The following is a 17,089-nucleotide window of genomic DNA, read 5'->3' on the forward strand; positions in this document are numbered from 1 at the left end:
ATGCTGGAGGTCGCCTTACCCTCCTTGAAGGGCATTGGTGGGGGGGGGGGGGATTCGAGAGATCGCATTACCCTCCAAAAAGGGCGTGGGTGGGCGGATTCTGGAGATCGCCTTACCCTCCTCTTAGGGTGGGGGGGGGGGGAGAGGGGGATGCCAGAGGTTGCCTTACCCTCCTCTTAGGGTGGGGTGGGGGGGGGAGATGCTAGAGGTTGCCTTACCCCCCTCTTAGGGCGGGGTGGGGGGGAGATGCTAGATATCGCCATACCTTCCACTTAGGGGGGGGGGGGGGGAGATGCTAGAGGTTGCCTTACCCTCCTCGAAGGGCGTGGACGTGGGGGGGGGGGGGGGGGGAGATGCTCGAAGTTGCCTTACACTCCTCTTAGGGTGGGGGGGGGGGAGATGCTAGAGGTTGCCTTACCCTCCTCGAAGGGCATGGGTGGGGGGGGGGCTGTGTTAGATATCGTATTACCTTCCACTTAGAGAGGGGGGGTGATGGAGATGCTAGAGATCGCCTTACCCTCTTCTTAAGGTGGGTGGGGGGGGGGGGAGATGCTAGGTATCGCCTTACCCTTCTCTTGTGGTGGTGGGGGGGGGGGGGGGATGCTAGAGATTGCCTTACCCTCCTGTTAGTGAAGTGTGGGTTCAGGGGTAATTCTAAAGATCTCTTTGTCCTGTTGGGGGGAATGTGAAAGATGGCCATACCCTCCTGTTGGGCAGAGGCGGAGGGGGAGAGACATGCTGATGTTATAATGGTCTCTTTCCAACATGCGATGTTTCGACCAATTTCTGTCCTCACCTCCAATCCTCCCCAGGGAAACTCATTTCCTGCACTGCATTACTGTATTATTTATTGGAAATAATCCATCGGACATAATCCGTAACTGTATTTATTGTAATCCTTTGTGTTGTTTATTTTTGTGCACTCGTCATTTTGACAGAATTTCCCCCGAGCTGGTATCGTAAAGGAGAAAACAAAAAGGTGTGCTGTTACTGGAGGCTCGTAGATCTACCAGGATTTCGGTTTCGGTGTTTCCAAGAACAGTCGGATGGATGATTGCAATCGAGGAGGAGCGGAACGAGGTGGAGCAGGACGAGGCATGGCAGGCCGGGAAGGGGCGGGGCGGGGCGGGATGAGGCGGGGCAAGACCGGGCGGGGCGTGGCTGTCCTGGAAGGGGAGGAGCGGAGCGGCATGAGAGGCGGGTGGCACTTCGAAGGGCGCGGCATTCTGGAAATGGTTCTGATGTTCTTTCGTTTTCTACGAGGTCAATATAAGGGTTCTGTGTAACTCCAAACTTCGTGCCAAGTCAACAATTTAAAAACAACTGATATGAACTATAGGTAATTATTCACATGCGCCATGAATGGGAGTGGTAAAATGGCCGATCTGTGGCTTCAGTTCTTCATCTGACGCCAATTGGCCAATGAGCAATCAACTACCACGTGGTGGAGATTGGTGATTCCGAGGAGGCAGAAGAAGAATAAGATTGAATTGCATGCACAGGAAGGATTCAATAACGACTAAAACCTCCAGGTGATCTTGTAAACCTTGAACTGCAACTGTGATGAAAATACCCATGATCGGATCGTATCGATCCGTGTCCTTTTTGGTTTCGTGTCCGCGACCTTTTGTCCTCTGTGCTCGGGTCCGTGTCCTTTTGTCCTCCGTGCTCGGCTCCGTGGCCTTTTGTCCTCCGTCCTCGGCTCCGTGTCCTTTTGTCCTCCGTGCTCCGCTCCGTGTCCTTTTGTCCTCTGCGCTCCACTCCGTGTCCTTTTGTCGTCAGTGCTCCGCTCCGTGTCCTTTTGTCCGTGCGCTGCTCCGTGTCTTTTGTCCTCCGTGCTCCGCTCCGTGTCCTTTTGTCCTCCGTGCTCCGCTCCATGTCCTTTTCCACAAACAGTGATCGGTTCGGATCTTCTGAGGAAAAGGTTTGTTTGGAGATTCTCATTTTATTATTTATACTGAGAAAGATATTCTGTAAAACGATCATTTGAAGTGATTCTTCATAATATTAATAGAGAGATCGGGCGAACATTATGATTATACACAGCACGACATGACAAAGCGATGTGGATGGATTATGTTATGGCGAAACTAGGGGGATGAGATGGGTAGGTAAGTAAGTAAGAAGAATAAGCTGATTCGATTTAGGTTCAGGTCCGAATCCAGATCCGGTCTATCAGTGGATACAAAACGTTACCTGTTTATCCTGGTGGAGGTTTGTGCGATACCGAGTGTCGTTCTACTTCGTTACCTGTGAAACTAATCCTGGTGTTGGCTTCATGTTTAATGTGGCTGCTTTAAGATGTTAGGTTGACGCCGTTAAAATAACACCTGGTGGATTGACTCAGGTTGTCGTCCTTTTGAAGTCGGAAAAATGAGTGCCAGCCTCCCGGGAACAGGGGGCGCTGCATCAGGGGGGTGCGAAAATGGAAGTGGGTTGTTTCTGAGGGAAACAGGTCTTAGGTCACGTGATATAAATCATCAATTTTCAGCCAATTCATTTCATGTATATTTATATATATATTTGGGGAAATGCCAGGGGCATAGAAAAGGCCCCTTTATATGGTATGTGCGTTTGAAATCATAGAAGGGGGGGGGGGGGAATGTCAATAACTTCCAAGTTCCAACAATAAGAACCAAGTTCCATAGGAGGAACGAAGGAATGCTCTGTAAAAGTTCATATAAAGGGCCCTATATTTGGCAAATGAAACGCATTTACTTCGTCATGCACCTGTGTGAATGAAATTGGCATTTTTCCCAAGAATGTCCCTTCTTTTCTATAGTTTGCCACATGGCACATACCATATAAAGGGGCCTTTTCTCAAGTTTGCCACATGGCACATACCATATAAATGGGCCTTTTCTATAGTTTGCCGCATGGCACATACCATATAAAGGGGCCTTTTCTATAGTTTGCCACATGGCACATACCATATACAGGGGCCTTTTCTATGTCCCTGTCATTTTCCCCAATAATTAATGCTAACAGACTGGACAGCCAGCTTAACGTGCATCCCTGGGCCCAGACGAGACAGCTTAAAGGTGAGTGTGCATACCTGTAGACAATACTACAAGCCCTTCACACATTGGACTAAATAAATAAATAACCTTCACTGTTTCTTAAAATACACAGTTTTGTTGAAAAAAAGGAAACGGGGTGACTTTTTATTAAAAAAGTGTGTGTGTGTGTGTGTGTGTGTGTGTGTGTGTGTGTGTGTGTGTGTGTGTGTGTGTGTGTGTGTGTGTGTTAAAATTGGCATGTCATTTATTTATCATGGTAAAAGGTACATATTTCATTTTATCACTCATTTTGGGAGCTCAAATGGTTAGTGTCGTGTTCAAATTTGATGTGATGTAGATAAGATCTGGTGATGTCACAGCCGACACATTTTTGCATGGCTTTGGTACATTAAAATTTGTCACAATACCACTGTGGACATGACTCGTAATGATACTGAAAATCAGATTTAAGAATTGATACGTTTTAAATATGAACAAACTGTATTTTGATAATCATGCAAGACTTTATTCAAGATGATGTAAAATACTTGAAAAAGAAAGAAGAAAAAAATTATTCCATATTCCAAGTCACATGTGACCATATTCCAGGTTTCACACTGTGGTCGCTTCTTTGGTATTTCCTCAATCCGCTGTAAGTCTATTTGTATTGTGTACCTGCATATGCTGGGATTCTGCTTGTGGACGAAGCATCCCCGAGGCTCGGCCCCTGTACGAATTGTTTTCATGTATATATATGTTAATTACACCTAATTTGTGTCAAGTTTTGTGAAACGAGATTGATATGAAAACTTTCATGTTGTCTTTTTTGCTAAATTTATTCTTGTTTCTTCAAACATTTCGCGATTTTAGTCCGCGATGTTCTTACCTCATACCAACGCACGTCCGAGTGTTTACGCATGCGCTACTCAATAATTACACCTAATTTGTGTCAAGTTTTGTGAAACGAGATTGATATGAAAACTTTCATGTTGTCTTTGTTGCTAAATATATTCTGGTTTCTTCAAACAAATAGCGACTTTAGTCCGCAATGTTCTTACCTCATACCAACGCATGTCTGAGTATGCGCATGCGCTGTTCAAAAAGGCACCTAACAACAACGCGGCCCTCATAGAGCTGCTAATCGCAGCTAAAAACTGCATTTTGTTCATTGTGCAAGACTTTATTCAAAACTATATAAAAATTTGAAAAAGAAAGAAGAAAAAAAATATTCAAACCAAATGGGACTTGAACCCACAATCCCCTGCTTGGAAGTCTGATGCCTCATCCATTAGGCCAATAAAGGGGCGCCATTCGAATTCTCCACCACATATTTCCATAGAAGATGTTACCAAAAAGGCCCGCTTCCATGTGAAATCCCCATTTCCAAACACATCACAATAATAACTCGATCACAGTTCATTTCCAACCTCATGACCACACAAAAACACAATACCTTCACACAAGAAGAAGTAAATGTATTTTATTTGCAAGATGTAAGGTGCCCCTTTTATATCAACTTTTCTAGAGCATTCGTTGCTTCCTCCTAAGAACACGAGTAGTCCAGCATGCACACGAAATGTTTTGAATGTCCCTTATTTTCTGTTTGGCATTTTCTACAAGTTATGGAATGTCCCTTCTTTTCTATATTTTGCCACATGGCACATACCTTATAAAGGGGCCCTTTCTATGCCCCTGGCATTTTCCCCAAGAATGCCCCTTCTTGTAACATGCATTAGAAATGAGGCGGTTATGATGGGATATGATAGAGGATTGAGATAATGAAGGGTATAGACAAAATAAGTGCAGAATAATTTTTCAGCATAGATAGTGACAGGACCAGTAGACTGTGGGCCCAGAGACCAATATCGTTTTAGTTTTTTGATTTAGTGACCTACCTCTGGGGTGGGGCAAACATGATGGTAAATGAAAGGCTATAGTACCACGAGCAACATACTTTTTTCACAAGCGTAAATGTTGCACATAAACGAGAACCGCTGGCCCAAAATGTCATCATAGATCAAGTATACGTTATTTTAAAAAAACACATTTAGAGTTCAAATAACAACACAGAGTGTATGTAATTGAGTTGAAAATAGTATTAACATAAATATGTATTGATTCTGATTTTAAAAATATTTTAAAATGAGTGACACAAAGGTTTGCATGAAATTTTATATCCTAAATTGCAGTGATCTAATATTGATGTCACTTTATACAAGTGTGCCATCTTTCAAGATGAGAAATGCTTTTGGACCATGAGCACAAAATAATTCTTCACAGCAGTGAGGAAATTTTTCACTCTGTGAATCAATTGCATGTTCCTGGTATTAAATTTCCGAGCCTAAATTGGACCACACACTAAACTCATTCATTTTCTGTGTCAGGTTCCTCTACTTCCCCATCACTGCGATCATCAGAATCATTGTCCTCAATATCATCGTCCAAGTCATTGTGTCCAGTGATATTGCAACAGTTATTTCTAGCACATTTGCACAGATCTAAACATGGAACATTGTTTTGAAGACAGGTACAAGTATCAGCATCACCACATTTACATTTCTTGCAGTTACCAGTGCAGTAAGCTAACTCCATAACACTGTCTGGAGCAGGAGGAAAGTTCATCCAGTTGATGACTAGCTCACCGCTTTCCATCTTCCACCCATGCCCATCAGGAACGGGTATCTCTGCATTTGGTTGTAGGCTCCTCTTGTAAATACCTGAAAATATTGAAAAGGTGAAAAAAAAATTCAGCCTCAGTTGTTACCTTCCAATGTTATGTTATGCTGTAATGAAGGTATTGAACAGTAACATTAAATTGTGGAGTCTGCCTCATAATGAGATCTGCTTCATTCCTTTTTCACCCTTGTGTACATAGTAAAATGCATTATGATCATGGAATATAAGATATCTCTGAATTAAACACATATTCATATTTTGGTTTTTTTCACAATATTTGATCGTTGATTTGATGTTTAAAAAACACTAACAAAAGGATATGAGCAAGGCATTTATTTCCTTACTGACACCCAAAATATAGTATTATTTTTGCACCTGATTAATTTTACATATAATTATGACAGGTTTACATGTTGCACACAAGTCTTACAAATTATATCTTACAATGAAACTGGAAACGTTATGGAAGACACATACCTGCTTGGTAGTTGGCCCGTTTGATGTGTTCCCTCAGAGCATCTTGGTTGGGAGGCATTGTGATTTCAGATTTCCTTGCCAGTCGGAACATGTTGTGCCTGGCCTCGTTGACGGTTGTGACGCTGTGTTGTCCATACAATTTGCAAACAAATACCTCCAGTGCTGCTGGTAAGTCTAGCTGTATGTCAAAATTCTCGCCAAGGTCCTTAAAAGCATTGTCCAGCTCCCTCTCCTTAAGAAGAAGATTAAAGGCTTTCCTCTTTCCCTTGCCGTAAAATGAGCTTACGCTGTCACACCCAGTGAAGCAATGTAGGCCTATTCATGCCTGGCTGACATCATCTCCGATACTATCACGAACAGACTGCAGATCAATGGTTCTCGAATTCACTCCTCTCCCCGTATGGAAATACATATGTGTAGGAACTATGGATTGAAGAGCTATACCAATAATGAAGACGTCAGTATCAGGACTGACAATGATGACGTCGGCATAGGTACGGGCTGCACATGCTGCATGCAAATACATCCTCGTATCGGCTTCTTCCTGTGTGGAGAAGAGATGTGGCTCCTCTACTTTTAGCACCTGATCAGTCACCTCCTTTCCTGGAGAGAAAGAATGGCACATCCTTCCATGTGCCAAGAAAACCTTCACTCCCCTCAATTCTGATGTGGGAACTTTAGTCCATGTCTCATCCAAATACTCCACTAGCAATTCCGTATTCTCTCCATTTGAGAGGAACTTCTTCCACTTTTGAGGAAGTGCCTGGCCATGAATTCGCATCAACTGAGAGCCATTTTCTGCTCTCTTGGCCCTCTCGGCATTCTTCATGGAGACTTGCCTGTAGGTATCGGTCACAAAGTGAATCTCTTGTGATCTGTTTGCTTTTGCCATTTTCACAAGACGTCTCAAGATGGCAAGAGAAAGGTTGAGAAATGTTCTTTGGCCTGGTACCTTGTTCACGTTTAACTGCTGTATCATAGCCATGCCATCCACAACATACACACCACCTATAATGGGAGTTTCTGCTAGAGGCTTCCCTGGCTAACTTTCAAGGGCATGGAGCAAGTTGGCTTTGTTGGTCTTGACCAGAGACCCTTGAGAATTTGCGAGTGAGAGTGGTAACGCACCCAAGGAATACGTCAGTGGCTCCTGCAGATTAATATTCCTGTACCATCCAATCACGACCAGTCTTGTTAGCAGATTTCTGTCGGCTTTCAGGGAGACATCCTTTCCATGTACTCTGCGTTTTACAGTCTTAGACATACTGGTAAATGTCTTCAGCTTCATTTGTTTCATGCTGACAAACGAGTCCACTTCTCCTGTTTGTCAACGCTCTCTGGACAACTTGGTGAATTCTGTTTCACCCCTTTCATACGCAGTCTGCATATCAGTTTGGGCATCTTGTGTCGCTACTGCACATGACGTGATGTGTATCAGCTCATCTTGTACATAGTCGAAAGGATTGACCATAATGTTAGTTGTATCCACAATTTTCTTAACAGCTGCCTTATCCCGTTTCATATGGCTTTGCAGGAGATCTGATCATGTTGTGCTCTGCTCTTCTTTGCCTGCCATGGCCTCACATTCTCGAGCGATTAAGCCTCTTGCATGATCGGACCATATCCACCTGTTTACAGTTCGTTTACTGGTTGTAAAACCTGTCATACCTCCTTTTGTATTTGAGTCACGGTTTGCTGTCTGTTCAATAGTTTGGTCATAAGCAAGTTTGGCGAAGGCATTATTGCTCCTCTGAACAGCAAAGTCACCTTCCAGACATTGCTGATGTATTGATGGGTGGGTAGATGCAAGATCAGACATTTCAAGCCAGTACACAGGAAGGTATCTACTATAATTGTGGTGGTCACATGCAAACACCCATGGTAGCATACGTCTTACACTTGCCAAGTGAAGTTCCCAATTTGCTTCACGAGTACCTCTCAGGAAGAGCAGGAGAACTTCTACCATCTCAATATACGAACTCCAGAATCCAAAGGTCTGCTTCTTGTTGCAAGCTTCTATGAATTGACTGTAAGATGTCTCAAACTGATGGAATCTTTCTCCATTCAAGATTTATTGATATTCAGGTTTGGGGAAGGCTTGGGCCAAGTCTGCCATCAGCTGTTTTACTCTGTTTGCCTCTTCAGGAATGGTGTCCAGATAAGCATTGAGTCGCATTTGATGCATTGCCTCCACCACCAGCTTGTGAGCTCTGACTGCTCTGTTGTAGTGCTTACCAGTCATCACCCCATTTACCGAGCCTGTCGCAACAATCTCCGATTCTATCCCGATATCTTGAAGGCCAGCATCTCCAAAGCGCTTTCCCAAACAATCAAGAAAGGACATAGCTGTGTGAAAAGCACCAAGTCGTATGACCAGCCTCTTCATAAACTGCGCATTTCTCCACCTAATCAGTTGTGCCTTCGCATAGATTGCTTGATCCATCACAACGACAACCGTCTCCAAGCTTAGCTGATCTGCAATCTCGACACTTCTCTGCAGAATTGTAAGGACTGTGTCCATTTTTGTGGGGCTCCCATCAATGACAGGTAAATAGCCTATTACACACTTTGGTGGAACCTCAACTTGGGAAAGGAGCTGGTTGAACCCAGTCCAAGAGGGCAAGATCTTGTCTATTCTGAATTTTGTAATGTAGTAGGCTAGGTCGACCTTCATAGGATTTTGCAGCAAGGGTGCATTGGCAGACTGAAGGAGTGAAACATGCTCTGCAAACGGCACTAGGCCTTCCTTTTTTCCCCCGTAGTATGTAGCTAGATTCACCACTGGCGGCTGCATTGACCTGTTTCTTGTTCTTTTCACAGCTGGATCTTTAGTGCTAGAGGACCTAGGTTGATTAGTTCTTGGACTGACATTACTCTGGACGACAATGCCATTTGTGTTGTGGGTAGTTCCATGTCCAGATAACGTTTCTTCACCAAAGTCATTGTTATCCCATACTAACGTGGTTGGAATTCCTGGCTGTATGGTGGATGGAAGGGAGTCTTCACCACGACTAACCTCTTGTGTAGCAAGTGCTGTATCATGATTTAAAATCAGAGTTTGAAACAGAGTGTCCCAAACCATTTAACAGTCCTATCAACTGGGCTGATCCTGATAGATGACGCACTGTCATACAACAACAACAACAACAACAACAGGCATTTTAAGGCCATTTTCCCTGCAAGAGCGGGGGTTAGCCTTGCGGTCCCCATGACATGTCATAGCAAGTGACATATGCTTAGGCATCAGTTTCCATCCTTTAGAAGCCAGAGAAATTATATCCTGTGATATGGACAGGAGTTTTCTATGGATTGGTGCAGATACATCTACCATCTTCTCCATGTCTGGCTCGTCAGATGCGCCAACTTCCCATGCTAAAAAATTGTATAGGCTGCAGGGCACAATTACTTCTGCCTCTTTCAAATTCAGATGTTCTGCTGTCGGTGGCCATGGCATAGTAGATTTCACTTCTCTGATTGTTTGCCTGAGATCTAATGCTGTCATGTAAGTATTGCGCAGTGCATTTGGATCAGCATACACACAGCCCATTTGTGATTGGTGGCCTGCTTGTGATGGTGCTTCTGTGTCATCTGTTGTCCAATCCATTTCACTGTGTGTTGTGCTTTGCGTGGCTTCTTGAAGGTTTGTCTGCTTTTCCACAAGAGTAGCTGTAGAAATGTCATTAACATAGACAATGTCTCCTTGTGATTTCATGTGAGGTGTTATAAAACATAGCTGTGGAAATTTCTTTGATAACCTGTGCTTCAAGTATCCAGACTTATATGAATTTGCCTCAACTCCATGGCTTATCTTAATTTGTTTGATGAATAAGTCATTCACTTTTTTAAGTCTCATGTTCTCTTTGTTGTCAATGATGTGAGTTTTCACTGTCTTGCTGAAAACTTCAAATGCTTCTGAATAAGAAGTATCACTTCCTGTTTGTGTGTTGGCTGGCCTGGTCAGGTAGCATGTAAAGTCCCTGTAGCAATGTAGCATGAGTTGTGGTACCTAACTTCGATTGCCACACAATCCTTGTCTTTAATCTGCATGAGAAGTGACACATTTCTACTGTCTTCTGCTGCTTGCTGTAAATGGACAGCATCTATGGTTGAACATGTGATGAGGTGTTCCTTTTTTCTCTTGCGGGTGGATCTGCATCTTATAGTTTTTTCTTTCTGGCATAGGATACATATATTTGGTAGAACATGCTGTGATCTTGCTGGCACTGGAGCTCTACCAAAGCTGGAACGAAGAGCCCATCTCTTTGTTGGTTTGTATTTTCTGCTTCAACTTTTTCTCCACCGACAGCAGCTTGGGGCATGGTTGCTGTATAAAAAGAAAACACACACACACAAAGAAACAAAAATTAATGTGGAAAACCCATAAACCAGTAATATAAGAACATTGGAGAATAATTGATTTTTTAACAAATTTTAAACTTATAAAGTGCAAGTTTTAAAACCTACCCGTAGAGGCTAAGGCATCGGCTTTCTTTTTCATGCTTTTCATCACCCTTTCAACACGTTGGGAGTCTGTAAAGCGTGTGTAACACGGCTGATAGAATCCTCTGTGAAGTGGTATTGCTGGCGACAGCGCTGTGTTGGAATCTGCACTGAATCCTGCTGAGTGTTGAGCAACGTAATCTCTCGCAATTTTTGCTTGAGGACCATCCAAAGACTTCCATTTGTTGACATATTCTAAGAAACGGGACCACGTTTTGTCTGAAAATTGGATAATTTTGCACTTTTTGGACGGGAAGATGCACATAAAACACTCTTTTTCTTGAGTATTTTCGTCACTCGAAGACAACACGTCCTCATCACTGGAGGCCGCCATGTTGTCTCAAGGCGTTACCGCACTGTTCTGGTATGGCGGTTGTCATTGGCCAATTGCCGATGATATATTGAACACGTCTTCCGATTGGTTATTTTCCGGGATTTTCCGTTCGAGGATACGCGCACATTTTAAACATGGAAATAATTAATTAAAATCTAAATTACTCATTAACGTACCAAAATACTTCGTGAGAAAAGTGACGGAATGTTTCCTATAATATTTTCTATAAATTCATACCAAAATCGTGTCCTCCCGTTTTGTAGGTCATGCAAGAAAGCAATATATTACTATGGCTGTGTGCCTTCTATAGTTTACTCTGGGTTTATTTTTGTCTCTGTATATAAAAACTCATTCATTCGATGCTGATTGAGAAGAAAACTTACAAAATGGGACACCGGTGAACAAACTGGATGTAAAAGCCCACATTTTTGGATAATAATTGATTGGATTGACAACGGAAATAAATCAAAAAATTCCAAACAGAGTGAAGAAAGTAACATGTATAATTTTTCTGTGATTAACATAAGCATTGTATCCCTGGCAGGTCATCGATGAAATGGAGAACTTCTTGGGATGGCTCAAATTCCAAGGCCTGAGAGCAGAAACAGCCCAAGCAGTGATCGATAAGCTTGGAATTGAGAATCAGAAGGTTTTTCGGGCTTTTACCGAGTCGGATGCATTGCAGACCGAGCTCCTCTCTCTCTCCAAAGAGAAATTACAATTTGCATTGTATGCTGACTTCTCTAAATTTATGAATTCTTTTTCGAAGCCACAAGATGTCCAGATTGCAGGTTCTTCTCTTTTGGGAAGTATTTTCGTCAACTTGGAGAATGTTATTCCGGAACTTTCCAGTTCCTGTGAAAAGATTTTCAGATCCCAAAATGTGCAGCTGGAAAATGTTCCTGGTTTATCTGGAATCGGGTTCAGTGATTTCTGCAATCTCCGCTCTCAGGATGATGGATCAAGAGCCATGTCTGGTATGTGAGTTTTTTTTTTTAATGCAGCATCACATGTTAACAAATATCTTGATCGTCTGCCTTTGTTTTTTTTTGTATTCTTTTAACTTGTGTAATCTGTTTTGGTGCAGTTTTGTATTGTCTAATATTAATGGATTTTTGATGTAGGGTACAAGGTACATTTTAGCTCACCTGGAACATATTTCCGGGGAGCTTATGGGATGGCACGTCGTCAGTCTGTCCATAAACACATGCAACTTCTCTGAAACTGCTGATGCGATTGTGACCAAACTTGGCTAAGATTATATTTTGTGTGTTGGAACTCAAGTTTATTCAGGGCATTGAAAAAATAATCGAGGTCTCAGGGGGTTTAGCAGGGGTCAAAATGGGTCCAGGTTTGATCCACCCAAACCCCGAAATTAGAACTACACAAACGATTTCGATGAAACTTGACCACAACCTTCATCACCCGTGATGTACCAAAGTTTGTTCAGGCATTTGAAAAATCTGTCTATTTCCCCTATTTTTTTTCTTTTTTGTAAATTGCATTAAATTCCAAGGTGTTTCATGTTTAACTGTGCATTTAAGTTATCTGCATGCAGGAAGTAAATTGTTACCTCTCTTTAGCCATGGAAGGCTTATCCTTGTTATTCCACGCTTTTTGAAAAATATGAAGACGCTTCATCGTAGTCGTATTGTAATCAGCTCTGTCCATCCGTATGTCTGTCAGTCATTCTGTCTCCTCCTGAAAGGTTGTGTCAAAATTCACATACTTGGTTGTTATGATCACCACCTGGCAATAAGATGCAAGAGTATTGAGTATTATTTTGACCCCGCAACTTGGGTACATTACCAAAAATAGGCCAATACCCCTGGCACTCACCTTGTGGAATAAACAGTATATTACACTGACAAAAGGTATTTTAAACCAGTTTCAAAGCTTGCGAGAGACAGGGCAGCATGTAAAATCATACTGACATAATCATATGACTTCAAACAAACAAACAAACAAAAAAAGACCAATTTTGGGGGGCAACCCACCCCACCCCCCCACCCCCCCACCCGCCCCACACCATATACCTCCTCGGACCCCAGTTCTTCTAATGCCGCAAATAAACATTGGAACATCATCGGTGATTAAGGTTGTGGTGAAGTTTTATTGTAATTGTGCATGTAGTTTCGGAGAAAAGAGCAAATACCTACTGTGGGTGTGGGGCGGCAACATGCCAACTGTACCTTAGACCCCGATTTTTTTTTTTATGCCAGCAACAAATGTTGGTACATCACAGGTGATCGGAACGTTGTGGTCAAGTTTCATCAGAATTGCATGTGCAGTTTCTTCCAAGAAAGCAAGTACCTCTTTTGGGGGCAACCCCCCGCACTCCGAAGATCCCCTCATGGGCCGGTATTTTTAACTCACCTGGAACGAAGTTCAGTGGAGCTTATGCGATGGTGCGTTGTCAGTCAGTCCATCAGTCCATCAGTCCGTAAACACTTGAAACTTCTTTTCCGAAACCACTGTGGGATTGCGACCAAATTTGGCACAAATGATATTTGTTGTGTTGTGACTCATGTTTGTTCACGGCATTAAAAAAAATCTGGATCTAAGGGGGTTTACCCGGGGTCAAAGTGGATCCAGGTTTATCCCCCCAAAATAGGAATTTTCTTACACCTGTGAATGCTCCCGTTCATAAGCTCCCGTTCAGGACATTCAGAACTTCATTGTATAAGCTCCCCTGAAAACACACACACACACGCACACACCATCACCTGGTGTTGGCCAAATGGTGAGGGCGGAAGGCTTGGGATCCTAATGTCCTGAGTTTGAATCCCCTTGAATTTAACGCCAGGTGGGGTTGACTCAGCCTGTCATCCTTCCGAGGTCGGCAAAATGAGTTTTTTTTTTTTTTTTTTTTTTTTTTTTTTGTATACTGAATCGAGGCTCGTGAAAGAGCTAACATTTACTTCACAAACAAATCAACCAGACAAACAAAATATATAAAAAGCGGGAGCGGAAAACAAGTTGGGGAGAGAAGGTGAAGCACACAAACACAACATTGGAGAGCAGGGAGATGTGTGGAAGGGAGAGGGCTTGGGGGGAGGAGGCATGGGAAGGGGGGGTGGGGGTGGAGGGAGAAGTATAAAACACAAGGACACCATTGACTTCCAGGACAGAAGTTGGTATTTCAAAAAAGTGGAATTGGGGTGAAATTAGCGGGGGTAGAAAAGATCAAGGTTTTGGATGGGGGAAGATAAGAGATGGTGTTCCAGATAACTGGTTATAGAGAGGCATTGCATCAGCGGCAGATGCACCCACTGAAAATGATGCAACCAGCAGCAGGGTGGCTATACACCGAACCACCACCACCACCATCACTTTAGAATTCAATGATTATCGTATCCGAATCCACATTTAGATCTTCACCAAAATCGAATCAATTAGTCCTTGTTGCACACACCTTTCCACCAAGTTTCGTCCAAATCCGTTCTTATCTTTTTGAGATATCCTGCTATGTATCGTTTTTGGTTGCATCTCCCAATGGAAAAGAATCACTTTTAAAATTCTACTCGCCGGATCCGAATCTGGATCTTCACCAAAATCTTATTTCGTCCTTGTCACCTAAACTACCTCTGCCAAATATCGTCCAAATCCATCAATAGGTTTTTGAGATAACTTGTTCACAGACAGACAAACAGACAGACAAAAGCACAGGGGTGAAAACATAACCTCCATTCACCTTCGGTGGCAGAGGTCAATATTGTTGCACGTGCACACATAATCCGCCCGTCCAGATCGCAATTTGTGAAAGGAGATAAACAGCCAATTAATTGTACGTGTCGAAACATCTGATTAGCCTGTGACACACCGCACATGTCTGAAACATCCAATTTAAATGATGCAATGGCATAGAATCGCAATGTCACAGAGAATTGTAAAAAGGCGATTCAGCACATTGCTTCTCATCGTAGGTTGATCCACGTGATCTTGCATAAGATTCAACAGCGATCAAAATGATTCCTTTGAGAGTCTAACGCTGGACAAATTTAATATTGCCATATTTCTTCAGAGGATTGCATCTATCCTCGAAGATTCACGATGCATGTCGGTGAACTGCCCTATTACTACTCTCTTCTTCCTCCTCTTGACCTTATACATGCACTCCTAACGCATCTACAGTCACGTGAAAAAGTATGTACACCCCAAGTAAAGTTTTGACTTTTTCCACATATTTCAACATACAGCTATTTGATCTTCATTTCAACAATATTGACAGATAAAGGTGATATAATATAACAAATATCATGAAGCATTTACATTTTGTAGTCCATTGCATAATTTAAATAAACATGAATGCAAATTTCGCATGTGGATAAAGCAAGTACACCCGTACATTTATCACCACTTCAAATACCTAAAATTAGAATCAGGTGCACCAGCTCAGGTGCAAATTATTAGAACATCATTGGAGAAGTTCTTGGAGGAACCTGTCTTATTTAAACCTCAGATATTTAGTTTGGTTTGCTCTTTGTTGTTGAAGTGTGCGGCATCACCATGCCTAGGTCAAAAGAGCTCTCTGAGGCCTTCAGAAAGAAGGTGAAAGATGCCTACGAGTCTGGGAAAGGATTTTAAAAGATCTCCAAACAATATGAAATCAATCATTCGACTGTCCTGAAGATCATCTGCAAGTGCACCGCTTTGCACAAAAAGGTGCAAAAACATATCCTAGCAACTACAGACCAATCAGCCTTCTCCCAATTATCAGCAAAGTCATGGAATCCATCATTGCTTCAGATATGAAATCTTTCCTCTTCTCCAATGGCTTGATCTCTGATCATCAATGTGGTTTCAGACCTGGTCACTCTACTCTGGACATGCTGCTTCTGCTTTCTCAACAATGGATGGAGGTCCTCAATGCCGAACAGGAAATTAGAGCCGTCTCCCTTGACATACCACGTGCCTTCGATACGGTCTGGCACCCCGCTCTGCTCACCAAACTCTCCTCTTTTGGTATCCATGGAAATCTCCATGCATGGCTGGCGGACTTCCTCGCTAGTCATAGTCCACGTGTGGCCCTGAATGGGTTTCTCTCATCTCCTCTTCCTGTTCAGGCTGGAGTTCCCCAAGGCAGTGTTCTGGGCCCTGTGCTTTTTCTGGTCTTCATCAATGATCTCTCCGACTCTCTTGAAAATCCTCTCTATCTCTTTGATGAGGACTCTACTCTCTGCCGCTCCATTCTTCGTCCCTCAGATCGGCAGTCTGCAGCCTCCTCACTCTCTGCAGACCTGGACAAAATCACAGACTGGGCAAGCAAGTGGAACATGTCTTTCAATCCTGACAAATCTCACACTCTTATGATGTCTCTCTGATAAGACTGACTGGACAACCCTCCCATCCACTTTCTGAATAATTCTCTCCAAAAAGTTCTGTCACTCAAGCTTTGGGTCTCACTATCTGCCATGATCTTTCCTGGGAAAACCACATTTCAAATCTGGCCTCCAAAGCCAGTCACCGACTGGGCATCCTCCGTCGTGGGAAGTCCTTCCTTGGCACACCTGAGCTCCTCACCACATAAAAGGCTTTCATCCACAGCTCAATGGAATACTGCTCTCCCCTCTGGGCTGGTGCTCCTGCCTCACACCTAGCTCGTCTTCACACTGTTGAAACCAAAGCATTCAGAATCATTGGAATCGCCCGCGATGAAGCTAACTCCAAGGGCCTCTCACTCACTCACCACAGGCAGGTTGGTGGTCTTTCTGTCTGCCGACTCCTCTCTGGCCTTGCCCCCCCCCCCAGCTCCTCTCTGGGCTCTGTCCCGCAAATATTCCTACAGGTCGCACAAGATCTGCCTGCAACCCTGTTATGGTTAAACTGCCAAAATAAAGACTCTCTGCTCACCTTCACTCCTTTATTCCTCTTTGCTCCCGCCTCTGGAACAAAGTTCCTCACTCTCTTCAATCCCACTCCACCCTCCAGGACTTTAACACAGCTGTTCACGACCATCTCTTATCTTCCCCCATCCAAAACCCCGATCTTTTCTGCCCACACTAATTTCACCCCAATTCCACTTTTTTGAAATACCAACTTCTGTCCCGGAAGTCCTTGGTGTCCTTGTGTTTTATACAGGGAGATGTGACGATTTTCAAAA

The 17,089-nt window shown here is 43.2% G+C and overlaps 1 long non-coding RNA gene across 1 annotated transcript in view; it reads left to right on the top strand.

Moving 5' to 3' along the window:
- The first annotated feature begins 5,565 nt into the window (after nucleotides 1–5,565).
- The window catches only part of LOC137418485 (uncharacterized), a 28,648-nt gene continuing 17,124 nt past the window's right edge, over nucleotides 5,566–17,089 (top strand). Inside the window, exons 1-2 of the long non-coding RNA XR_013621982.1 lie at nucleotides 5,566–5,733; nucleotides 11,531–11,963. This is a non-coding gene — a long non-coding RNA (uncharacterized LOC137418485). The remainder of the gene's footprint in view (nucleotides 5,734–11,530; nucleotides 11,964–17,089) is intronic.

Source organism: Myxine glutinosa, chromosome 1 (genome assembly GCF_964187855.1).
Source record: "Myxine glutinosa chromosome 1, kmMyxGlut1.1, whole genome shotgun sequence".
Taxonomy (NCBI): Eukaryota; Metazoa; Chordata; class Myxini; order Myxiniformes; family Myxinidae; genus Myxine; species Myxine glutinosa.